Genomic DNA, 12,599 nt, shown 5'->3' on the forward strand with positions numbered 1-12,599 from the left:
AAAAGTAGGAAAATAAATACAATTCAACCACATGACATTTAAAATCAATTTAGGTCTTTAACATAGGTTGTAATGGGGCCAAGGATGTAAGGTGAGTAAGAAGTGAAAGGTATGGATAATACAAAGTCCAAGGAACTCAAAATATAAGAGCATAAAATAATTGTTTCTAAGACTTCGAATCATCACAATGAGAATTTTATTTATTATTTTTTTTTTTACATGATCAAAACTCCTTATACCTTCATTTACATTGATTTATGCTCCTTTATTAACAACCACCAATTTATTTTGAAGGCCCAAAAATGAATTTTCAATCAACCACCACTTAATCACAACTTTTCTCTTTTTTTTCACCAATTGTGTGAATTGTTTTTTTTTTTTTTTTGAAATGTAACAACCCTTCCCAAACTTAGTATGAAAAACACATCTCAATTAAAGCTCATGAGTTCCTTAGAAAGGTAAATTTTTGTTTTTCATGCTAAGACGAGGAAATATAAATGAAAGAAAAGGTTTACATGTAGGCTCAAAATGGTTGACAATGGAAAATCATGCTTAAGCATGCATAAGGTTAGCTTGAAAGGCACAAACGATCCAAAGAGGGCCTTAATATCATTTCTTAAATGTCATGAAATCAAATTGCATAGAAATGAATGGCTTTTAAGTGTTCAATCAAATCAATGAATAATGAGATCAAACAACAACTTTGATGACAAGAAAATAAGAGTATGTGTATAACTCTCATGAATTGAAGTACAAGGCTCAAAAGCTCACTTTATATGGTTATTTTATGCTTGATACAATTCTTTAGATGATGCAAATCCTTTAATTGGAAAATATGAAATAAATGGCAAGTGTAAAGAAGGTTTCAAACATATCATGCTAGAACAATGCCCAAAAAAAAAAAAAAAATTTAAAAAGAAAATCCAATTTTCATTTAAGTCATGCAAACATTTATCACAATCTCATCATATGCGTTTGGAAAGTGACTCAAAAATAAAATAAAACAAAGAAAGAAAAATAAAAGAAAAGAAAAGCAAGACTAAAAAAAACAAAACAAAAGCCAAAAAATAAAAAACCAAATTTACTTGCTAAATTCCAATACCCCCAAACCTAGAAATGAACATTGTCCTCAATGTTTAAAAATTAGCCACAAGCAATGTCATAATAACAAATGAAGGTATTAGAGTAAATAAAATAAAATAAAATAATTACAAAATAAAATATAAAAAAACGAAATAGTAAGCCAAAATCACACCGGTTTACACAAACTGAAGCCCAAAAAAAATTTGAAGCCCAAAGCCCATAATTTTGAAACCCAAACAACGGTAAAACCCAACCCAAAATGAAATATGAAGCCTAAACATTTTTATTTTTTCATTTAACATGAATTGGATTCTGAAATGTGGGTCCTACTGTCTTGGCTCTGCGTAAGGCACCAACAAAACGTGTGAGACATGACAAGACACAAAGGCACAAAGAAGAGAAAAAAAATTACAGCCACGCAGAAGAGAAACTAAGGGAGAAAGAAAAAATTAAAGCCACGCAGAAGAGAAAAAAAAAAAAAGAGAGAGGAAAGAACAAAGAGAAGAGAGAGAAAAAGAAAGAAAAAAAAAAGCACAAAGAAAATGGCGTCTTCCTTCCCATCTTCTCTAGATCTTAACCTAGCTCCGCCAACACAGACATGGGTGCAAGGAGTTGCACTGGTCTGGGCACCCTATTTTACTTCCTCACGAGGACTAGTGACATTGAATGACTCGATACTCCTAGACAACGAAGTTGCTATTAGAGTTGCAAGGAGTTCGGTGACTCCCAGAGATGTGCGCGTATTGGCATCGAAGGATGACAACCAGTTGGTCATTGAGGTCGTGGCGCTGAGTGTACAAACTGCCGAATCTATAGCAAGTGGGGGGCATCAGCTCATTTCGAAAACTCATGAGGTGCAATTTCTAAGAGCTCAGTTGGTGGCAGAGTAGAATTTCGTTGATGGATATCAGCGTGAAAACAAAAGATTGAAGAAAGATAGGACAAGAATAGCATAGGAGAACCAACATTAGTTTCTACTTTTGCAGGCAGAGAATGAAAAACTAGCAAAGATGGTAGTTTTTTATTCTAAAAAGATGCAAAAACAGTTGGAGGTTTTTTAGAACTCTGGAAAGCGCAAGCGAGATCACGAGAGAAGTTCAAGAGAGAGCGGTATGATCATTAGGGTCTCAAATGATGAGCCTCAAGAAGTGATGCTTGAAAACTCGAGGGAAGAGATCTAGAGGGCAAAACTAAAGAATCCTATCATGGAATTATGAAGTGTGGCAGAAGATGATGATGAAGACAAGGAAGAAGATGAAGATGAAGAAGAAAAAGAAGCTGTTGTATTTCTTTTTTTAAATTTGTTTACTTTTTTTTTTTTTAGTTTTTTAGTTTTCACCTTTTTTTGTTTTTTTTAAATGCAGTGGTTGAAGTGAAATAAAATTGGTTTTTAACACTTAGAAGAAAAACTAACTTAACCAAAAAAAAAAACTAAACAAAAAAGAAAACAAAGAAAAATAATAACTTATTTTAGAAACACACGAATATACAAGCGACTCACGGATGACTAGTTAAGGGTCTCAGAAAACACAACTAGCGGATCCGGGAAGGTTGGACAGGTCACAATGGTCCCGCTTAAAACCCAAACTTCTTAGACACCGAAGGTGTCGCCTAAAGAACTCTAGACAACTGTATTGTGGAGGCGCTCACTGGAGTTACCAAAAGTCAACTCATGTGAAAAATCTTTTTTAAATTTTTTATAAAAAGAAACATAAACTTAAAATAATAACAAAACGATAAAAGAGAAAGGATTGGAATGCTCCCCCTTGAAGCGATTAGGTCGAGCATGGATGTATTTGGAGGTCGCGACTTCTCCTACTACTCCACACTTTTCATCCTTATGATTGGAGTTGCATTTTCTCTCCCTTTTTATTGAGGTATCCTAAATTGATAAAACAAACACAAAAAACTTGAAACAGAATTAAAAGGATTAGGAAATAAAAACTAAAACAAAAGGAAAATCAACACACATCCAATTCCTTGCTTCAAAGTAACAAACACCAATGTGTTGTGTAAGCTGGGACTCAAACCCCATTTTCTTGCTCGTTAAGCAATTGTCCTTTTCCATTGGACTACAAACACAACTTGTCAATTAACAACATTAACTTTAAGACATGAAATTGTCTAGGAAAACATGAAAAGAAAAAAAAAAGTAAAACAAGTAGGGAAAAGAAATAGAACCAAACTATGTTGCCAATCCCTAGCAACGGCGCCAAAAACTTGTTGTCGTCGGATCAGCTGCACCAAAATGAATTCAGTTGCATCCTCAACTTGTGATACTCGCAAGTGCACGAGCCGTTCGGTAGTATAGCATATGTAAGTGCGAGGTCGATCCCACGAGGATTGGTGATTGAATGATCCAATTCATTTTCCCTATACAAAACATAATGAAAAAGAAAGGAATTAAATAAAACAAGAAAGAAAGAAAATAAATTGACTCAAGCAAATAATCTCCCAAGTTCAATTTAGATTAACGGATTGATTCTAGCTAAAGTATGATTAAGCCATGGTGTCTGGTCCTAACCTTGTATTCCTAATTCCCTAATTTGATCATCTGTTCTCTAACCTAAATTAAGCATTAGGAATCCATTAAGCATAATGAATAAGAACAAAAACCATAATTGAAACGTGGAAACTAATCAAACTTGCAAACTTAAGAAAAGAATTTACATTACAAAGAAAAATAAATTACAACTAAGAAGCAAAAGGAAAACTAGAATTGAGAAGTAGAAAGGAAAACTAAGAGTGTGTTTACAAGTTTGGGAAACCTCACTATTTATAGGCCTAAGGGAAGTAAAATTCTGAATTAAGTATTGTTTCCACCTACAACACTCACTTCACCAACTTACAACACTTAATTCACCAATTTTACCTAACACTCAATTGTATTTGAAAACAATTCCTCGTCTTTAAGCTTAGTGTTGCAGCTCCCACTTCATCTTCTTTTACTTCATTTGGCTGCTGCAAAACTCCACTCCAATTATAAGTTTTGAATATGCTTCACCTAACTTCCCCATAATCAATAACGCTGCATCATGCATATGTCATGCATCACAATGCATTGCAGTTTTCTTTTGGGCTCGTTTTGGGCTTGTTACTCCATTCATAAAATTCTGGAAAAAATTGATCTTGAAGCTCTTTGTCTTATCTTTCCTAGAATATGCAGCCCAGCTCAAGTAAACATCGGAAAGACCCTCAAATGTCATTTTTGGCCCAGTAACGCAGATGCTAGCTGCCAATTTTTGACCTTGAGCTGCCAAAACTTGTATAACTTTCTCTAGAAGACTCGGAATCATGGACCGTAAAATTCTCCAGAAACTAGACTTCCGCATCTTTCCAATGATATATGGGTCATTATCTGGTTCTTCTTGAACAAGTACAGTCCAATCCGTGAAGTTGACTGATCTGCAGACATCGTTTTGAGCTAACTTGTCTCCAAAATGCATTTAATGAGTCTCAAGCTTATTACACTGAAAGAAACACAAAAGAAATTAAAAGCACAAATTTAACTCAAAAACATAACCAAATTATAAGTTAGAGGGGTACAAAATGATATGTAATTATGAACCGATCAAAAAACTCAAAGGAAAATTTAGCAAAAGGATTTTGTTACAACAATTGAGAAGTAGAAAGGAAAACTAAGAGAATTTGAGGGAGAGAAGGGAGGGGAGCTCTAAAGAAGTGTTTGAGCTCCCCCCAAGGGTGTATTTACAAGCTTGGAGAAACTCACTATTTATAGGCCTAGGGGAAGTGAAAATTTGAATTAAGTATTGCTTCTACCTACAACACTCACTTCACCAACTTACAACACTTAATTCATCAACTTTACCTAACATACAATTGTATTTGAAAACAATTCCTCTTGTCTTTAAGCTTAGTGTTGCAGCTCCCACTTCATCTTCTTTTACTTCATTTGGCTGCTGCAAAACTCTACTCCAATTATAAGTATTGAATATGCTTCACCTAACTTTCCCACGATCAATAACACTACATCATGCGTGACAACGCATTGCAGTCTTCTTTTGGATTAGTTTTGGGCTTGTTAATCCATTCATAAAATTATGAAAAAATATGAATCTTGAAGCTCTTTGTCTTATCTTTCCAAGTATATGCAACCCAGCTCAAGGAAAAATCGAAAAGACCTTCAAATGTCATTTTTGGCCCAGTAACGTAAATTTCATTTTCTACCCTTTTAGTCTTATTAATTATAACATTGATGCCGAAAGTACTAATAGCATCGGTTTTCCAATTCACCGATGCCTATGTAGTGTTGCGGAAAGTGAAATTTGGCATGGTGGGTAGATGATAAGTCCATAAAGATACTCATTTATGTACTCTTTTTACTTAAGTTTTGTAGGAGAATTAGATTTAAAAAGGGCTTATTACTTTACTTTTCTGATTTTCAGCTTTTCTGCACTCTTAGAAGGTTTTTAAGGAAAAATCAACTTTTCGGAGGAATTTTAGAGCAAGGCCAATTGGAGATGAAAGCTAACATCTTGAAGTTCAATCTGTGATTCTTCTAGAATTTTCTACCAAGCCAATTGGTACAGTATTACAAGTAAAGTTAGCCCACGTGCAGACAAGACAGTTTCATACATGTTACGTGAATGTGAAGAAACGGAAGCCTTCCCGAATTTTCCAAGTTACGTGCTATATATGGTTGGAAAGATAAGACATTTATCTTTCTAAAATATATTTTTAATGATTTTTCTGCAGGGCTGAAGATCCCCAAATCGTGTGACAATTGGGCTGAGCTGTATTTCCCTGTGGAGTTAGGAATTGTGATTTTTACTTTCCTATTTGGATTCCTTGTTTACCAAGACTTCTTGGACGACTTGTCAGTCAATTTTAGGGTTTTAGAACTCCGATATAAGTGATATAAAAGGCCAGCCAAGGCCCCGGATACTCATTCACGTCCAAAAGGGATCAACCGCGTAAGAGGAGAAAGCTGCCAACGAGTTCTTTCTTTTCCTTTCTTCTTTTAAGTTTCAGTTCTTATGTATTTATTTTTGAGTTCATCCAAGAGCATGAGTAACTAATTTCTTGTTAGTTAGGGCTTAATCTTGAAGCCCTAAACATGATTTCAATTCTATAAACAAGTTTGAATGGATTTTCAGTTTCTACAAGCGTGATGATTTCGGTTTCTCTATGTTATGTGAATTTTGATATTTTGTTTCTTTGAGTAGCTAACTTTGAAGCATGTATTGGAATTAAATTGTTGTAGAACATAGGTCAATTGCCATATTGAATGTGTTCTTGTTTGCAACGAATAATGGGGTTAAGAACTAGTTATGAGAAATCGATTCTTGAATTCCTAATAACAAATGCCATGTTTTAGGGTTTTTGTGACACTCATATTCTCTTTGATCTTAATGGATTCTTGATTGTTAATTTGAGTAAATGCCAAACTAGATTTCAATTAAGAATACACGTATTGAAGTAAATGCCATACACTTTACATGCACTTAAGAGAGGATCATACAACTCGAGTCAAATGCCATGATCTTGTTGTGAGTGTCGTCATCATATGCTTGCTAGAAATTGATTATCTATTGTTGTTTATGGATTGATTGATTGGTTAGAGGTGGATAGTGAGTCCTAGCTATTGTTCTTGATTGATTATAAACCAATTTCTCTTAAACTCTAATTTAAATTCTGTTTTGTTTTGTTTTCCTTATTTTGTTTTATTCACAAAATCAAATCAAAACCCCCCTTGGTGTTGGTGTGTGTGTGGAAGTCCTTGTGTTTTCGTTGCGTGACATTGATAAACATCTCTCTACATTACAATCTCTGTGGGAATGACCTTTGCTTGCTTACTATACTATCATTTGATTTGTGCACTTGCAAGGTTTAAATAAAATACCCACAACTTAGATTTTGCTAGTCCTCGAGCAAAACAAAACGGAAAATAAAAACAAAAGAACAACGACTCAAAACAAACAAACAACTAAATTCCCAATATTGATCTCAGAGATAATCACCAACGGTTAACTCACTTCCAAGAAATAAGCAACATTAACTCAAGCATTATCAACGGGTTAACCAAACTTTAATTGGACAACTTAGAGTGTCGTGTGTGAAATAGCCAACATTAATATAACCACGACTTAAGCTTCACAAAAGTTAAATAACCAAATAAGAACAAGCTTTAACTTCAATTCTCACCAAGGATGTTCACTCCAATGAAAACACTCGAAATTTGACTAGGTAATGTCACTCATGTATGTGAGAAGAATCAAAGCAATAGGATGTACTCACATAATTGAAATAAAATCACAAGATATGAATAAAAGATCTCATGGGAAGATATCGCATACTTGAAAATATTTAAACCATCCGACCATAGTCCTTCCACACCTATTCTCCACATGAGGCACTACACTTCTCCTTGGATCAAGTAGGACTTTCACTAAGGTTGAAATAGGGCTTAGGGTGATGGGTAAAACAAGAAAAAGATATGGATGAACAAACGAAGTCTAAGGGCTAAGTAAAGCTTTCCATGAAATTATAACATCTTGCACTTTAGCACACAATTTTATCTTGATACTGTCTGAAATATTTTTTTTTATTTTTTTTTTTCACTTTTTTTTTATTATTATTTTTTTTAAACTCCATTAGCTTTCTAATCAACCCATGTAACAAGTGTTAGGCCAATAACTCCCAAGCTAGATAGCTTTAGGGTATTAAGTGTAAAACACTCCTCAGGCTTAAAAACTCGAGTTGAAAGGCTTCGGAATCATACTTTTTTTTGAAACAGTATCATATACACATGATTGAACATTTTGTGCAATTCTCCCTTAACCATGAAAGTGCTCTACAAAGCTCCTTAGAAGGGTGTAGGATAAATATACAAAAGGTTAAGGTGAGGAGAATTGGGTAAAGAATGATAAAGGCTTACATAGAAGGCACAAGGGGTTGACTAGGGATAAAATTGATATGGGTTAGCTAGAAAGGCTCAAACGAACGAAACAAGGCCTATATCACTTCCTAGGATCCATGTGGTTCATGAAATATGCCTCAAATAGATAATGAAAGTAGTTCTAGCAAAATATTTAAACATCCTCAAGTATTTGACCAAAACAAAGAATAATGAGATCACAACGACTTGTAGACGAGAAAATTATAGAATAGTATATAACACTCAAGAAAGAAAGGGATAGGCTCAAAAGCTCACATAATAAGGGTTGCATAAGTCTACACTAGCCTTATTTGGGAATTTAAATCATGTGAACTCCAATCGAAAATCATATTAATATGGCTATGTGCAAAAAGATTTACCAAGTCTAATCACAAGAATAAGGCTAACACAAAGATAATGTAAAGAATTATTGTCATGCTCACAACTTCTTGAAAGTAACTTGTAAATAAAATTCAATCTCATCATAGAATTGGGAAGTGACTACTACAAACAAATAAAAACAAGACTCAAAGTAAAAGAAAATATTTTTTTGATTTTATGACATTTATCTGATTTTTTTTTTTAATATATTTTAAGGAGAGACAAAATTAGAAACAAGACAATACTCAATCACCCACAACTTAAAATAAACATTGTCCTCAATGTGTAAAATAAAGAAATAAATTAATGGATAATCAATTAAAGAGAGAGAGGGTTTGAGGACTTCCCGGGTTTTCTAGGTGTGCGGAGGGGCAAGAATTTGTTGAAGTGAGAGGAGATAAACAAGGCAACGAACTCACACCCACAACTTGTGTCTTTGAATGCCAACGGACTAGTAATAGCTCCTAAAAGTCACGGAATGTGATGAAATTGGAACGAAATTGAGCTGGATATGTAATCATGAAAATCTGGAAATCTGACATTTAGCAACGAAAAATCTGATGAACACCGCAAAAAACTCTTTAGTGACGAAAAATCTGAGGAACACCGTCGCTAAAACCTCTTTGGTGACGAAAAATCTTCAAATTCTGGGCAGAACAGCAGCTGCTGTTTTTAGTGTTTTAGGACCTTTTTTGAGCTTCAAATCATCCTAAAACATAATGTAGGCCACTGGAGGCCCCCAAACCTGGTCCAAATCGTCATAATAACCATTCTAAACATGTTGGTGGCATCGGATTGACCTGAAAAACAACAAAAAATAAATTAAGCAGAAATTCTAGTTTTGACCAAAATAAGAACATAAAAGCTATTTTTCTGTTTTCTAGTATCCAAACTCACCAATGACCAAAAAAGCTTATGGAACACATTTGAAACATGCTGCAAACACCCTAGGGCTATAAAAATGTGAAAATTTTTCTTTGGAACACAAAATCCATTGTTTGATGACCCAAAACATAACAAAAACAAAAATTTGAAAATTTATGAGAAATCACACATAAACTAAAACAAAAGTTAAGAATGGTTGGGTTGCCTCCCAAGAAGCGCTAAGTTTAAAGTCTTCAGCCAGACGCGGTTCTTTAGATGATTAAACAATAGATGGGGTGGTGCATCCACAAGCATGCTCTCTTTTCCAAGCTCAAAAGATTCATAGTATGGCTTCAAGCGATGTCCGTTCACTTTGAATATGTTTCTGTTTGGGGGTGGTGGAAACCCACCTAATCCGTGCACGGGATGTTGGTTTGGCACGAGGAGAATACGGTCGGGCTGAACACTCTCTAAAATCGCAGCTGGGTTTTGTTTGAAAAAGGGCTGAAAGCGGAGGTTGCGGCCAAGGTTTTTTGCGGGCATGACCCGAAAAAGTTGGGCATACAAGATGTGGCCTCACAACTCGAATGGAGTTGGAAATAGCGGCCGGGTGTGATAAATATGCGGCGGGTGTTATGAATATCGGCGGGCACGATTTGGTGTGACCGGAGAAGAAGAATTGCGTGGTGGTGCAAATGGATTGTTCTGTTATGCACGGCCAGAAATGGATTGTTACATTATGCACGGCGTAAATGGATTAGTTCGTAGCGAGCGTGGTTCGTGGCCGGGCAGGGTGGTTCGTAGCGAGCAATTGGCTCGTGGCGAGCGGGGTGGTTCGTAGCCGGGGTGGCTCGTAGCGAGGCAGGTGGTTCGTAGCGGTAGAATTGGTTCGTAGCGAGCGAATTGGCTCGTAGCCGAGCTGGTTCGTAGCGCAGAATTGGTTTGTAGCCAGCAGAATTGGCTCGTAGCGAGCGAAGTGGCTCAGAGCGGCAGTGGCTCGTAGCGAGCTTTGGCGATTCGTAGCCGAGAATTGGAAGTTCGTGAGCGAGCAGTGGAAGAGCGCGGCGAGCGAGTGGAAGGCGCGTGCGAACTGGAAAGCTACGGCGGGTGTGATGAATATGCGGCCGGATAAATATGCGGCTGGGCATAAAAGGGGATGAATGCGGCTGCCAACTTATTGACCTATATATATATATTAATATTGTATATCACAATGGATGGCTTCACTTTATGAGCCCATCCGCATGGGCCAGGCATTTCAACCAAGCTGTCTTGATTCATTCTCCCATATATGCATATATTGATTTTCGGAGGATAATGTGCACGTGACGGAGGGCCTCACAAGGAAAGAAATCAAGGGAGTTTTTATAGTAACTCCGAGTGTTCCAAAACAAGGAAGAATCAAGCCTGTCAGAATATCAACACAATCTCACGGATTTTGGAAGGCTTCGAAAGGAAAGATTTTAAAGAAGAGTTGAGATTTGGCCATTCAATGGCCAGCCCATGGGCTGACGAGTGCCCTATATAAACCTTGCTCCATGAAGACATCAAACACACAACATCAGACAAACAAACCTATCTTTCGTCTCGCACTTTTCTTTTCCTAGACTTAGGACTTTATTTTTCAAGCACCTAGTGTAGTGAGTTCTTCGTTTTGCTAGTGTAAGTTTATATTTTCCTTGTCGTTTAAATTCTTGTTTTGATTTATATTTCTTGTCGTTTCAATTCAAGTTTATTTCAATTCTTTTACATTTAATTGTTATCGCACTTCGATTAAATTTAATTTCAAGTTTATTTCCTTTTCGCTCTTATTGTTCTTATTGCTTTTATTTCGTTCTCGCTTTATTTATCGCTTTGATTTATTTTATTGCATTTCAATTCTTGTCTTTACGTTTATACGCATATTTAGTTTAATTGCATTATTTTTACACAAACCATAAAAATCACAAAAACATCCGTACGAAACCTAACCATTCTCGAGCCCGAGAAAGTGAAAGAATCTAGGCCAAGAAAAGGTTCCTTGCTTGGTCGATCAATCGTTTGCTCAGAAGTTAGAAGCGCAACACATCCATCTATTCTCATTCCATTCAAGCCCAATTTCGGGGCTTGGTGGTGGCACGCCCCGCATCCAAAAGAAGAAGGACCAAAAGTTCCTTCCGTTGGCCGCCCGGCGAAAAAGAGGGTAACATAATTTGGCACGCCCGGTGGGACCACTAGGTTTTGTATGGTCGTAAACACTAGGAGGAATCCTAGAAGAGATCAAGAATTTGAAGAGTCTAGACTTCGGTCGGAATCAGAGACAAGCATGGCTGGTTCACTCCCTTTGAATACTCAGCCACAAAATGTTCCGGCCACTCAAGAGCAAAATGGCCCCGGCCGAAACACGGCCGTTGGCCACGATCACGTGGTGGTTGAGGATATTACGGAAGTCGCCGGGGGACCAGTATTGAGGCCGAATCCGGCCACTTCATTGGAACTCCAACAACTCATGCGTGTCATGGAGACAATGGCCCAAACGATGGCCACTCAAAGTGCTCAGATCAACGAGAGATTTGATCGATGGTTAGGCCAGCAAAATGGCCAAAATGGAAACCAAGGGGCGCCTATTGGAGCACCAGCGGTTGGGCCACAAGTGGAGGCCCAACCAAATGGTTTTGGAGTAAATCTGCCCCAACTTAATCCACCAGCTGGGGGCAACCAAGCCCCAGTGGTTAATATTCCGCCGATGGGCAACAACCCATATGCGGTGGTCAACCAATTTCAAGTGTTCCGCCATATAATCAATTCCGCCCACAAGCTCACCAAGCGGCTGGGGCCAATTTCGCTGGGCCTCATATCAACCAATTCGGAGTTGGTGGTTGGAATAACCCCGGCGGGAATGCTAACAACCCATTGCTAGGGAATCAAGCAATCGACCGAGGTGCGGTCGAACAAATGATTCAAGATATGGTGCCCCATGCTAGGAGGATTGGTAGGCCAGTCTACCGAAGGCCATATCCGGAGCATTTTGATCAAGAGGAATTTCGAGGGCTTCAAGGTTCGGATTTCGCACTATTTTCGGGAGATGGGCTCCAGTCGACCGTTGAGCACATTGGCCGATTCACGGCCCAATGCGCGGAGATTGGGCATCGCGAGGCCTTGAAACTAAGGCTATTTCCGAGTACCCTTACGGGGGCAGCTTTTTCATGGTATGTTAAGCTTCCACAAAATTCCGTCCCGAATTGGCAAGTTATGGAGCAAGTCTTCCACGAGCAATTTTATCGACCGGAGCCGGAAGTCTCAATGGCGACTTAGCGAAGATAAGTCAGAAGCCAAGTGAGTCGGTCCAAGAATATTTGGGGCGGTTTAGAGAAGCAAGGGCTAGGTGTACGGT

At 37.5% G+C, this 12,599-nt stretch overlaps 1 pseudogene; it reads left to right on the forward strand.

The window, feature by feature from the left end:
- Positions 1-1,625: 1,625 nt before the first annotated feature.
- On the forward strand, positions 1,626-2,300 carry LOC148920409 (uncharacterized; annotated as a pseudogene).
- Positions 2,301-12,599: the final 10,299 nt, after the last annotated feature.

Source organism: Prunus mume, linkage group LG2 (genome assembly GCF_029339155.1).
Source record: "Prunus mume cultivar Tortuosa linkage group LG2, ASM2933915v1, whole genome shotgun sequence".
Lineage (NCBI taxonomy): Eukaryota > Viridiplantae > Streptophyta > Magnoliopsida > Rosales > Rosaceae > Prunus > Prunus mume.